This window comes from Camelus bactrianus, chromosome 26 (genome assembly GCF_048773025.1).
Source record: "Camelus bactrianus isolate YW-2024 breed Bactrian camel chromosome 26, ASM4877302v1, whole genome shotgun sequence".
NCBI lineage: Eukaryota > Metazoa > Chordata > Mammalia > Artiodactyla > Camelidae > Camelus > Camelus bactrianus.
The window spans coordinates 29,590,312-29,604,182 of NC_133564.1; positions in this window are offsets into that span (position 1 = coordinate 29,590,312).

Consider the following 13,871-nt stretch of genomic DNA (forward strand, 5'->3'; position numbering starts at 1 on the left):
GGCCACTTTAAGGCTTCCGGCCACGCCCCCTCATGGCCACGCCCCTCCACCCGCCCCACCTGCGAGTGCCGGGCCCGCCTCCGACGCTCAGGCCCAGGGGAGCTCCAGGGTGCCGAGGGCGGGGCTGGCGCGGCGCGGGCGCGGGCGGGGGCGGGGCTTGGAGAATTCCAGTCTGAGGGTGGGTAGGTGACGGCTGGTGTCCCCAACTCCCAAAGATCGCGTGGTCCAACCAGAACTGGCCGGAGCAGCGACTGGGCAGTTAGACTTCATTTCCAATCTGGCGTTGCCAACTGGCAGGTGTGTGGCCTTGCACAGATGACTTAACATCCTTGGGTCACAGTTTCTTTGTCTGTAAAATGAGCTAACAATCACCCCATAGAATTGCTGTAAAAATAAAAAATAATAATGTCACCTGGCACAGGGTGAGCTCAATAAACGGTAGCTATGAGGGTGATAAGGGATGCGATCCTAAATTCACTGTTTTTCCTGCTTTGGCCGTTACTCTGGAGGAAAATGGGTTCAGGGATGGTGCCAGGTGATGGGGACCCAGAAGGGTGATTTGAGAACCTGGAAAGGGGAAGGTAAAGAAGGGGGGCGGGAGGTGGTGTGGGAGTGTTGTTTTGCCCCACCCTCACCAAATAAGGTGAGGCCCAGAGGCTAAGTCGGGGAAGGTGAGGAAAGGAGGAACTGAAAATGGGATTGCCAAACGGGCCTCCCCTCTCGGTTCCTCATTTCTCCCTGGCTGGACCCTCCTCAGTCTCTCCTAGGCCTTTACCTCTGGGCGCCCCGTCAGACATTTCCTTGTTCTATTAGATTGGCCCATTCCCTTCCTTCCCAATATCCCACTTCAAAGAGTCAAATATTGATCATCAGATTGCAAGGGTGACTTTGAAGGTTTTTTAGGTTTTACAGTTAAGGAAAGGCTCAGAGCAGAGCAGTGTTTTGTTCTAGTCCCTACAACAGAGCCGAGAGTAGAACCTGGGTGTCCTAACTCCCATCCAGTGTTTTCGCTTAATCCCTTGCTTCTTCCAGATCCTCAGAACCCCAGTCTTGAGACTCTAATGAACTCATCTCTAAACAGAAACAGACTCTCATACATCGTAAACAATTTTATGGTTACCAGGGGAAGGGAGTGGGAAGGGATACATTTGGGCATTCAAGATTTGCAAATATTAACTACAATATATAAAAATAGACTTAAAAAAACAAATTTCTTCTGTATAGCACAGGGAACTATATTCAATATCTTGTAATAACCTTTAATGAAAAAGAATATGAAAACAAATATATGTATGTATATGTATGATGGACATTATGCTGGCCACGAGAAATTGACACATTTGTAACTGACCATATACTTCAATTAAAATATATAAAGAACCCCAATCTTGGATTGCTTCTAGTTTCCCACCTGACCTCTAGGTTCATCTCCCTTCTAGCCACACTGTACACCGCCTGCTCGAAATCTTGCAGGGTTGCCTCACCACCAACTACATTAGCCTCAGACCTACCAAAGATTTCAAGGCATTCCTATCTGGGCCGCATCCTGAATCACTCTCCTCCATCTCCTGAACAAACTAGTCCAGATAATCTCCCTGCCTCAGGCCTTTACTCACTTGGTATCACTCCATCGCATGTTTGCCCTGCCCACCTCTCTGCCTATCCACGTCCTGCCCACAAGAGGGCTTCACTCAGATTTCTCCAAGATTTGGTTTCTGACAGCCCTCTTCAAGGCAGGACCAGGTGGTGACTTATTTGTCTCCTCCATAGCCCCCAGAGGAAACCTGGGCACACAGTAGGTCCTCAGGAAGTGCTATGGAATTGGAGAGTTTGCAGGTTATCCCAACCCACCATGGAGTACATAGTGTTTCCTTTCACGGTGTAAGAAATTAGAAGACAGACATTATGCCTCAGGTTTGCAACTGAGGGCGGCTACCACGAAGGAAAGGCCTATTTAGTAGGTTGTAAATATTTAACTGTGATCGGAAGGGAAAAGGATGCAGGCACCAGACGTGTAAGTGGCAGGAAAGCCTAACAGAACTCTGTTGTTTGTGCCATTTCCCCTGCTTGACGATCTGTTAACCTCATTCAACCTCGTGGCTCTGTTCATTATCATGAAGATTTATTGAGAATGCGCTTGGCGCCCAGCATGGGCTAAGGGCTGCGGATGGAGGGCACACACCCAGTTCCGAGGCACACCATGACCCATGCTGTGAAGGAAGTCCTGTGTTAATAAAATGCTTTGGATGTTCCGAGGAGAGAGCGATTTCTCTAAGCAGGTGGATTATGAAGGAAGTGCCTTGAGCCAGGCCCTAAACAATACCAAATTTGACAGGCAGACACGGGGACGTGGAGGAAGAGCATCTCAGGAGAGAGCAGACCAGCCAAAGCCAGGGGGCACGTTTAGGAGTTACGAGTACTCCACTGGAGCTGGATTGTGGGATACTTTGGGAGGACGCTGGGGCTGGGTGGGGGAGATAAAACAGCCAAGGTAGGTGGGCCTAGATCAGGCAGATAATGAACACTAAGCTAAGGGGAGCACTTCAGGTGGTAAGGAGGTGTGAGCAAAAGTTGCCAATAGCAGGGCAGGTCACAGCCAGATGCCTGTCCTCATTTCCACCTGGGACTGTCTGCTTCTGGCCCCGTTCTGCCCCACCCATGACCCATCGGCATGACTATTCTAAGTTGATACTGCATTAAATAAGGCACCACCGTACTCCCCTCTGCCCACGGTTGTCCTACCTGTCCTCTGCTCCTCTGCACCCCAGCTGGACCAAGTCAAAGATTTTCAGCTCTGGTTTCCTTCCCCCACACTCACATCATTTGTGATGCCCCCACAGTAAAAAAAAGGAACAGGGATGAAGCGTAGCAGGACAGCCTGCTGGGTCTGACATGGGCTGAGTAAGATGCAAAGCATCCTATCCACTGGTGGAAAGGAATAGAAGGCAGAGGGAGAGGGATGAGGGAGGAAGAACCAGGAACACTGGTGACGTCATGTGTCTGGGTTTCTGTCAGACACCAGCAGGCTCTGTGTGAACGCAGACGGGGTAGGCTGGGGGAGAACAGGGCTGCCTCACCCCTACCCTCCCCAGAGAAATCCAGACCCTGCTCTCTAGACACGAAAGGAGTGGAGTTGACCAGAGGTGAGAATTGGAAACTTGTCAGAGGAGAGATGCCAGGAGGTCCAGTACAGGGCGTGCTTGGGAGCTGGCTTGCTGCCCTCCCACAATGCCTTCTTGTGGCTTCCTCCCCTCCTCCCACCACCACAGCACCTTGTCCCTCAAGGCTCACCTACTGACTGCCCAGAGTCTAAGAGGCTGTCTTCTCCCAGGTTTATAGAGCCACAGTCCAGGTGGGGGTGCACAGGCCCAGCAACAAAGACAAGGATGAGGGCCAGCCCGGTCCCCACCTGCCCTCGGAGGAATTCACCTGGGCCTGCTGACCCCTGTCGGGTTCCCTGAATTCCAGCGGTTTTGTAAACACCTCCCACAGCCAGGGTGTGGAGAGATGACTGCTCTCTTCTCTCGCCCTGCCCCGCCTCCAGCCCTGGCCGGGAGAGGAAAGAGTTTCAGTGGACAAGGGGCCCGCCCGGCAGGTTAGACCTGTCCTCCTCCCAAAGCAGCAGAGCAGAGAGAGCCTGGGCCTGGGCCTCTCCCTGGGAACACTGAGCTTTGCAGTGAGGTCTCAGGGGGATCTGCTTTTAGGCTCGGCTGGAAGGTTTCCCCTCCGCAGACATCACGTCCAGCCACTCCAGGTGGGAGGCAGGGCCGGCCTCCCCATGGCCCCTCAGTATCCCCCAAAGCATGACCGTTCTCAAAAGTCACCCTGGGGATGGATGCCTGACATGCCCTCCCGAGGGAGGAGCAGAAAGGGGCTGGTGGGGCTGCTGGTCCTTCTTCGCCTCAGACACTGGGGTGTGGTGACAACCGTCCATCCATGTGACTCATTTGCTGGGGTGCTGCATAAACAGCCCTCTGGCTTCTCAGGGTCCAGCTGCCTCAGCCTCCTTCCTGCCTCTTAAGTTGACTGAGATTCTTTCCAGGTGCAGGAGCAAGGGCATCCTGCTTCTCCACAGGATCCAAGTTCTCTTTCCTTTGCCCCGGGGGCTGTGGCAATGAGGAGGCTGAAACCACGGCCCAGCGGACAGAGGAGGAAGGGTCTCACCAGGCAAATGGCTCAACCATTTCCCTACAATCTTGTCGACAGTATTACTCTGTTGAACAAAGCTTCCCTCACGGATAACGACAGTATTACTCTGTTGAACAAAGCTTCCCTCACGGATAACATAAAGGTATTGTCTTTCCAACCTGTCAGGTCCCTTCCAGGAAGAGCCCTGAATCCCACAAATGAAAGGCCAAAGAGTGTGCAGCCCTCACCTTCCCACCTGCTGCACAAAGCTTTCCCTCTGCCGCTCCCACGCAGAACCGCTGCCTGTCTCCCAGCCTGTTGCTGCTACTCTGAGTCAGCACTGGTTTTACTCCCTGGCAAGCACCCCAAAGGTGGGAGATGTGTTCACCTTTGCCGTAACCATCTCTAGTTCTCCCAAGTCCATGCTAGTGGACAGCAGCCCCAGTTAAGTAGAGGAGACATGAAGGACCCCTTAAACCTTCAGCATTAATCCATTCCCCTCCTTCCCCCTCTACCACCACCTGGATAGCCATCTTTTTAAAATATAAGGTTTACTGTTTCTAATTATAAAAGAAATCTGCGTTCATCATAGATGTGAGCCATACTGCACCTTTCCAGAATCAGTTTCACTGCATACGGGGGTGGGGAAGCAGAAGTTTTGAGTGTTTACTCCTCTTTGAATTGTCTCATTGAAGCTGCCCCTCAGGGTCTTGTTCTCTTCCTGGCCTCTCCCGTATAAGCCACAAGCCTCTACTTTCTCCACCGCTGGGACCCCCCCCCCCCACTTCCTGGGACACAGACCTCATCACAGCAGAGCCAGCCAAGAGGGGAATGTGAGCAGCCCCACCATCCCTTTACTCCTCTTCCCTCTCAAGCCACAACACATGACACAGGGCTGATGGCTACGCTGACTTTTGACACCCTAAGGAATTCTAATGGAGACCTGGAAGCTTAAAGCCAAGCCCAGCCCTTGATGCTTTGAGAGGTCTGAAGCGGAGAACCAGAATACAGCCCTTTACTTAGGGTTTCCCTGTAGGGGCCACACCAGGTTCTAACCAGCTTCTCTCCTTAAGGGCCCTCTTCTTACCTGCCCCTTTCACCCCTCTTATGAATCTCTGCCCACCTTTGAGAAATCCCATCCCTTACCCATCCTAAGATGTGTAATATCTCTCCCAAGTCTGAATGATTCACGCTGGGGTAACTTCTTCCCCACCACCACCCCGGGGACCCATGCTCCAAGTTTGGGGATGCCTTCAGCAAAGAAGGCCAGTGATACTAAATTTTCTAGAAAAGCATGGGAAACAAAAGGGCCTGTTCCATGGCATGATTGGGTCCTCCAATTCAAGTTTTCTTCAAAACCTTTCAGACCAAAAAATACATATACGTGTCCCCAAAACAAACATTTCTGAGAGAGGGTACCACCTAAACCCCATAATGAGAAAGAAAATATTGTCATCAGCATCCATGATTTTAATATACATATGTATTGAAATCTAACATATTCAGAATATGGAAGAAAGATGTTTATATGACATAGGAACAGATGTCTTAAAACATTTTCTTATAGCATTTAGCATAGGTATAAGCAAGGAAAGAGGAGGAAAATGAAAATGTGCTGTAAACATGATATACAGAAAAGTGCACGAAATTGTCCAGCCTGGTGAATTTTCACCACCCAGATCCAGAACTAGGTTAGAGTCAGCACCTGCAGAAATCTCCCTGGAGTCCCTCACTAGGCTCGCTCCTTTCCAAAGGTAACCACTATCCTGACTTCTATCCACATAGATCAGTCTTGCTCTTTTTGAACATTATGTAAATGACTTGTATACGTTAGGTGTTTATTTGAGGTCTGGCTTCTTTTACTCCGTTTTATGTTTGTGAAATTCACCAGTGGGGTTCACGTAGCAGTAATTTGTTCACCTTTATTGTTCTGTAGTTTTCCACAGTGTGACTATACCACAGTTTATTTTTCATTCTACAGTTGAACTTCTGGCCTCCAGAACTAACAGAGAATAAATTACTATTGTTTTAAGCTGCCAAGCATGCGTGGTAATTTGCTACAGCAACCACGGGAAATTAATACAAGCCTATTAGGAAAAAATTTGCTATAGATTCTCCTATGTCTTTTGGTGCATCTGCATAAACATACACACACTCCTAAGAATGGAATTGCTGGATCACAGGGTGGATATACGTTTAGCACTAAGAGATATTGCCAAACCCTTTTCCAAAGGAGTGATACCAGTTTATACTCCCATCCACAACTTCTGAGAGATCCAGTTTCTCCACGTCTTTGTCAGCGTTGGTATTGTCAGTCTTCCCTAGTCTGTCCCTCTGGTGGACGTGCAGTGGTCTCCGTTTGTATTTCCCTGATGACTGATGAGGCTTTGTGCTTGTTTATCGGCCATTTGGACATGGTCTTTCATGATGTGTCTATTCGTTTCTCTTGTCCATTTTTCTTTTCGTATTGATTCTTCCTTATTGATTCACAGGCTATATATAATATATGTGTGTATATTCCACCTTTGCCAAAAAAAAAAATCTAATGCAAATATCCTCTCCCACTCTGTGGCTTGCCTTTTCACTCTCTTAGTGGTGTTTTTGGGTGAAAAGAAATTCCTACATTTAATGAAATACAAGTTACCAATCTTTTATGGTTAATGCATTTGTATCCCATTTAAGAAATCTGGGGGTAAAGGGTACAGCTCAGTGGTAGAGCACATGCTTGGTGTGCACAAAATCCTGGGTTCAATCCCCAGTGCCTCCGTTAGGGGGAAAAAAGATTGAAAATAAATAAATAAATAATTTTATTTTTTCTTTTAAAGAAATCTTTGCTGCCTCAAAGTCATGAATACAGTCTCCTTTATAATCTTCTAAAAGCTCTATTGCCTTACTTTCACATTTAAGCTAGCAATCTATCTAGGATTAATTTTTGTGTATTTTTAAAAGATAATTTTCCCCCAAAGAAGCTTAAACCATAACTCATACAGATATAAAAATGAACACATGTTAAATTTTTATTTAACTTATTAAGAAAGAAAAGTAGCAAGGTGTTTCAACCTGTTTCAAGGTGAATCCAAAGAACAGACACGTGTTTAGGTCAGGAATACTGAAATGAATGTGCAAATTGACACAAAACTGGTTTTTTCCATGGGGGGTGGTGTCCATCCATCAGATAGAATTTATTTTCATAAGTTTTGCATTGCTATCGATTACCTACAAGTTACAGAGTTATAAAACAGCTGCCATAAAATCAAAATCAGATAACACAAAGCTATGCCACAGGAAATGCAGTTTTCCTTGAAGCACAAAATTTTCTCTAGTATATAATACAATAGGGGTCAAGGTTCTTTTTTTTTCCCCTCTTAGACTCACTGCCATTTATTAAAAACCCCAGCTTTCCCCACCAGCTCTTCAATGTCAGCATTATGTGTGAATTGGCTTCTGAACTCTATCCCACTCCATTGGTCTGTTAGTCTATTCTTTTTTTCTTTACTGAAATAGAGCCGATTTACAATGTTGTGTTAATTTCTGGTGTGCAGCATAGTGATTCAGTTATACCTATGGATATATATTCCTTTTTGTATTTTTTCATTGTAGGCTTTTACAAGGTATTGAATATAGTTCCCTGTGCTATACAGCACGACCTTGTTATCTATTTCATATATAGTAGTGTGTGTCTGCAATATGTCTATTCCTGAACCAGTGCCACACCCACCGTCTTAATTATTATAGCTTTATAATACATATAGGTATCTAGTAACATGAAGCCTTCAATTTTGTCCTTCCTTTGTCTACATGTCTTGGCTATTCTTGGTCCTTTGCATTTTCATGTACATTTTAGAATCAATGGTTCATTTCTTTTAAAAAAATTGCTCAATTTTGATTGAGATTGCATTGAGTTTATAGACTTATTTGGAGAAATTTGACATCTTTACAATATTGAATCTTCCAAACAATGAACAAGGTATGTCCTTTTTTTTTAAACATTTTAAATTGAGTTATAGTCATTTTACAATGTTGTGTCAAATTCCAGTGTAGAGCACAATTTTTCAGTTATACATGAACATACATATATTCATTGTCACATTTTTTTCTCTGTGAGCTACCACAAGATCTTGTATACATTTCCCTGTGCTATGCAGTATAATCTTGTTTATCTATTCTGCATATGCCTGTCAGTATCTACAAATTTTGAAATCCCAGTCTGTCCCTTCCCACCCCCCACCCCCTTGGCAACCACAAGTTTGTATTCTATGTCTAAGTCTGTTTCTGTTTTGTATTTATGTTCTTTTCTTTCTTTCTTTCTTTTTTTAAGATTCCACATATGAGCGATCTCATGTGGTACTTTTCTTTCTCTTTCTGGCTTACTTCATTTAGTATGACATTCTCCAGGGATATCCATGTTGCTGCAAATGGCGTTATGTTGTCGTTTTTTATGGCTGAATAGTAAGGTATGTCCTTTTGAAGTTTAACTTCTCTCAATATTTGTCATTTTCTATATAGATCTTGTAGGTCTTTTGCTAGATTTATTCCTAAATATTTGATATTTTTGATGCTATTATAAATAGTATGGCTTTACATTTTCCATTTTTTAAAATAGCCATTGATAGTTGATAATAGCCTAAGATAAGTCAGTCAGTCACAAAACACAGAGCAACGCTTGGTCCTTCTTCAATCTCCCTCTTCCTCTCTGACACATACACCCCCCAGTGGGGTCCTTCAGGCCTGCAAGGAGTGAAAAATATGGCTTATAGATCTTTAAATGGCTGCTCCCTTGAGAACACAAACATAACCATTTGAAAATGATGTTAAATTCTTAACCTAAGGCCTTCCTCATTCACCTCAGTTTCTTCTTCTTTTTTTAAATCTCAAGCCTCTTTCATTTATTTTATTGAAATATAATTCACATAACATAAAATTCACCATTTGAAGTGTGTAACTTGGTGGGTTTTAGTATTTTCACTATGTTGGGCAGCCACCACCATTATTTAACATTATCATCACCTGAACATTATCATCACCTGAAAAAGAAACCCCATACCTCTTAGCAACCAATGCCAGTTCCTCCTCGTCCATCCCCTGGCAACCACTAATCTGCTCTCTGTCTCTATGGATTTGCCTAGTTTGACATTTCTTACAAATGGACTCATACAATGTGCGGCCTTTTGTATCCAACTCCTTTCACTTAGCCTAATGTTTTCCAGGTTCACCCAGGTTGTGGCGTGGGACAGTACTTCACCTGTTTTCTCTCATCATTTCAGTTTTCATCCAGTAAGGGAGTGAGGGGGTCAGAGTCAAGGCTGTTGGGTTCTGCCTCCTTTTTCCACAGGAGATCCTTTCTCTGCCGTCAGTCGCGAAAGATCCTGGATGTTATGGTGACTAAGAGACGGAGTCATTTTCTTATATTAGCACAAAGTTCAGCCAATATCAGAACATCTAACCTTCTAGAACCATATTTTTCTTTCTATTTATTTGTGTCCTGCCCTGTTTCAAAAAAGATTTAAGGCTGCTTTCAAAACCACATAAGCGAAGATAAACAACATAATTAGAACACAGGAAAGGTGAGGCAGAGGGAAAACGAGGGTAGGGGCATGAAAGTGTGCTAAGAGTGAGCGGCGTGCCATGGAGCCCCAGAGGCACGCTGGGCTTTGGCCTGTTGGGCTTTTAAAAACTTGCTGAAGCTGTCAAACCAGTGTTGTTTTCATTCCCCAGAATCCTGTCATTGTTGGGGACAAAGCCCAGTGAAACAATCAAATCTGGATTCCTAGGACAGAAGGAGACCTCCTACCTAATCCAATGCTCTAACCAACGCAGAAACCTCCGCAGTTGACCACGCAGTCCACGCTTTCTGGAATGCACACTCACTGGAGGAACTCCTGAAATTTAAAAATATGTCTAAGGAGGTGGTTTTTCAAGTATTTGCTCTGTTTTACTGTGGAGTCCCAGACTTCTCAGAGCAGTTTAGCTTTCTATGGAAACGGGGACTCCTAGAACCAGAGGGCACAGGCAAAGCCTTCGAAGCCACCCTGAACCGGGAAGAGGGTGAGTCAGTCTAGGGGATGGAGGGTGTGTGGGAATGCCTGCTAATTTCCTTACCCCTCCCAGACAAGCTGCAGGTGGCCACTACCCAGGACTTCACCTGAACAGCATTCCAAAAACATTTCGGATACCAACACATGTGAGAAAACAGATGAGAACAGATCTCAGCCTCCTCCTCCGCAGGGCCAGCCAAGGAGTTCTTTAGAGGTCAAAGAGGAAGAAGATTCTGATCTCCCATACCCTCCTCTGCTCTGGCAGATGGAAGGAGGGAATTACCAGGGTAGATGTGCTACATCTCAAGTTAAAAATTCAGGTTTCGTCTTCCCGGCTCCCAAGTTTGCTAAACAGCACCACCTACTGTCTCAAAACTCAGGAAACAGGAGAGAGCGGATGCGTGTGAGCTTTGCAGATTCACATTTAGAGTGGACTTGAGTTTCCCTCCCTCTGTGCCCATGAGACTCTCAGGAAAAGCCCTCTCCTCCACAGCGCCTGCCTCCTCCACTTCAACCCCTCCTCCATCAAAACCTGCCAATTTCCCATAGCTTTCTGTGAATTCCACTCCCAGCACCACATCAATGATTTCTCCAACACCAACTCACCATTGATTAAACAGATCCTAAGCCCAAATTCGGCACTGCACTTCCTGGTAGGAAGGAGTGGTTAGCTGCTCAGGGTCTGGAAGGGTAGACCCCTAAAAGTTCTCACGGAGGATGTGTTGTTCGCTAGTACCTTTTTTTTTTTTTTTTCAATATTGATGAAACACACATAATATGAAATTTACATATTTTAAGTTGTACAGTTCAGTCCTGTTAAATGTATTCACATCCTCGTGCAACCCACCTCCAGAACTCTTTCCATCTTAATCCCAGTCACATTTTCAACACCACTCTCCCTGAGTTCTTTCTACTTCCTGTCTCATAGCTCAAGTTCTTCTTGGTAGCCATCCATTTTTTCCCGTTGACACCATAAAGCCTCGTGTGAGGGCCCAGGAATACTGCCCCAAAGAGGTACTGACTTTGTCTGCAAGGGAGAATTCAGGAAATGAAGACCACACTCAGGGGCCAACTCTATACTTCGACAGATTGAGGCTGCTGCAAATAGCCCAGATTTCTGCAGAATTGCCCTATCTGAGGTGGCATATCTGGTTCTCATGTTCTATGGAGCAAGGAACCAATTAATTAATAAAAGAGCTATCACAAATATTTGAGAACCTTCTATGTGCCAGTCACAGATTCAACAAGACAGATTCGACCCTTGTGCTATTTTACATTAAACTGGCACCGAGAATTAAACAAAATAAATACAAAGTGTGGTAAGAAGTATAAAGGAAACAAAAATATATTTGGAGGGGAGGAACGATCTTACTTTGCAGGATGGTTACATAAAAGCCTTTCAGGGGGAGACCTGTAAGCTGAGAGCTGGGCCCCACTCAATGAAAAATACCTGACCTTGCAAAAAGCAGAGAAGGCGTTACTGGCAGGAGAGACTGTGCAAAGGCCCTGAGACAGGAAGCCCTGTTTATACTGGAGGAACTGGAAGAAGGCTGCTGTGGCTGGAGTGTGGGAGAGAACAAGGGGGAGAGTGGAGCTTAAACCCTGAATCACGGGGTCAGGTATTGTGTGTCCACGGGAGGGGAGTAGGCGAGCGCACAGATCTGGCTGCCGCAGAAAGGGAACCTAGAGCGAAGAAAGAGGAGGCCTGCTGGGGGCGCTCAGGAGCAGTTCGGGGTCCATCCTCCATGCCCTACCCCCATCCCACCGCGGGTCAGCCTTCCAGTCTTTTTGCCCAGGGTCCCAGGCCGATTCCTAGGTAGAGAATGCCTTTCTCCCACCCCTGGGCTCCCACCTACCCTCAGGCTGGTCGTTGGCCCCTTGAAAACCCCCGCCCGCGGTCGGATGCTCGGCCGCGGGTACCGCCCGGGTCTCCTAGGTCCGCTCTGTCCGGGAGGCTGCGCGCTTGCCCCACCACAGAATACATCGTCGGCTTTCCTCAGCCCAAGGTGGGGCGTCCTCCGGACCCTGGTCCCCCTCAACGCACACACACCCGGGATTTGGGGCCGAGCCTGGGGCCATCCCTGCCTGCGGAGAACGGAGTTTCCTGATGTGTCTGCAGCCACTTGCAGAGCAGTGAAAATCGGGCCCCTCTCCCCGATTTTCTTTTACTACTAGGTCTTGCTGGGTCTCACAGCCGATGAAAAAGAGGGGAAAGGCAGCCCAGAAACTCTGGGAAAGCTCAGTGGGCGCACCCACAACTGGTGTGCTGCGCCCGCACGCGTGGGTACGCGTCTCCATGATCCCCTGGAACCCCCTGGAAGCCCCGCGCGCCCCGGCGGGGAAAACCTCGGGGTCCCCGGGCACCAACAAGATCCCCGACCGCAGGTCAAGGGGCGGCGGTGTCTGCACTTTGGAATACGTCCTCCTCGGCGCGCTCCTCCCGAACATGCACATATCAGGTACCTGAGGAAGCCTGGGCCAGCCAGGTCCCCGTCGCCGTCAGTGATGCCCGGGAGGAGCCTGCCCCGCTCCAGGAAAGACCGAGCCGCCGTGTCGGTGCAGAACCGCCCGAGCCGGGGCCTGGAACCTGGCCTCCCTGCAGCCTTGCCGGCCGGCGGCTGCTCTCGCTGGTGGAGCCCACGTCCTGGTACAGCGCTTTCCCCGTCCTAAGAAAGCCTGTAGAACAGTCCCCTGCTCCTACCTGTGCCTTCATCTCCTTGTCCGCACCAGCCCTGCGGTGGGCAAGTCCCCCTCATCCCGCCTTCCCCGCGCAGAGCGCAGAGGACCGCATCTGCTCCGAGCCGACGTGGGTCTCCAACTCTTGCTTCTCCGCGAGGCGCCAGAGGTCGAGTTGGCTCCGCGCGTGCGGACCCTGGAGGCTCCTCTCAGACCTGAGCAGCCTCCTTCTGGGCCCCGTTCTGGGTGCTTATTACCAGCTCGGGGTTAGAGGCAAGAGCCCTTGAGGGGCAAGAATGATGGGTTGATGGAAGCAGCCTGCGTGGGGAAAGGCAGCATCCGCTGCAGGGGTCAAAGCACCAAGCATATGGACTCTTGCAGACCTTCCTAGCTGTGCGACCTGGGCGGGGCAGGTTACTGATGCTCGCCCAGACAGTAAAAGAGGGTGATGATGGTGATGCTGCTGCTGCTGATAATGATAACAACAACAACAACAACAATAGTAATAATAACCACCTACCTCTTTGAATTGTTATGAGTATTAAATAAGTGCTTAGAACAAGACAGCTTGAGACAGCATCCCACAGTCATTAGCTATAATAGTAATGGTTATTGTTACAGTTTGGACTCCTTCGAAGAGCCAGATGGGTTCACTGACAATTTCCTCAACTGAAGACCCCACTTCAGGGGCCAGTCCTGAAGACCTTCGGAACCTACAGTTTGGGCAACTAAGTCCTCTTGAGTTAACCTTTTCCTGAAACTCACTTAGCACTTATTACATGTCACCTTTTATGATTAACTCCCTTTTTTTTTTTTTTTTTTTTACCATGTGAGTTGTATTTCCCCAGCCAGAGTGGAGGGCACCATAAGAGCAGCCACTGTGTCTTATACCTTTTAGTATCCTGGGGGTTTGCAGAGTTCCATGTATTAGCAGATACCTAGTAAGTATTCATTCCTTATTAATATGCCAGGGACCCTTGCTCAGGTGGTTCTCAACCCTGGGATATCCTTCCAGCTCCCCTTCACCTATTA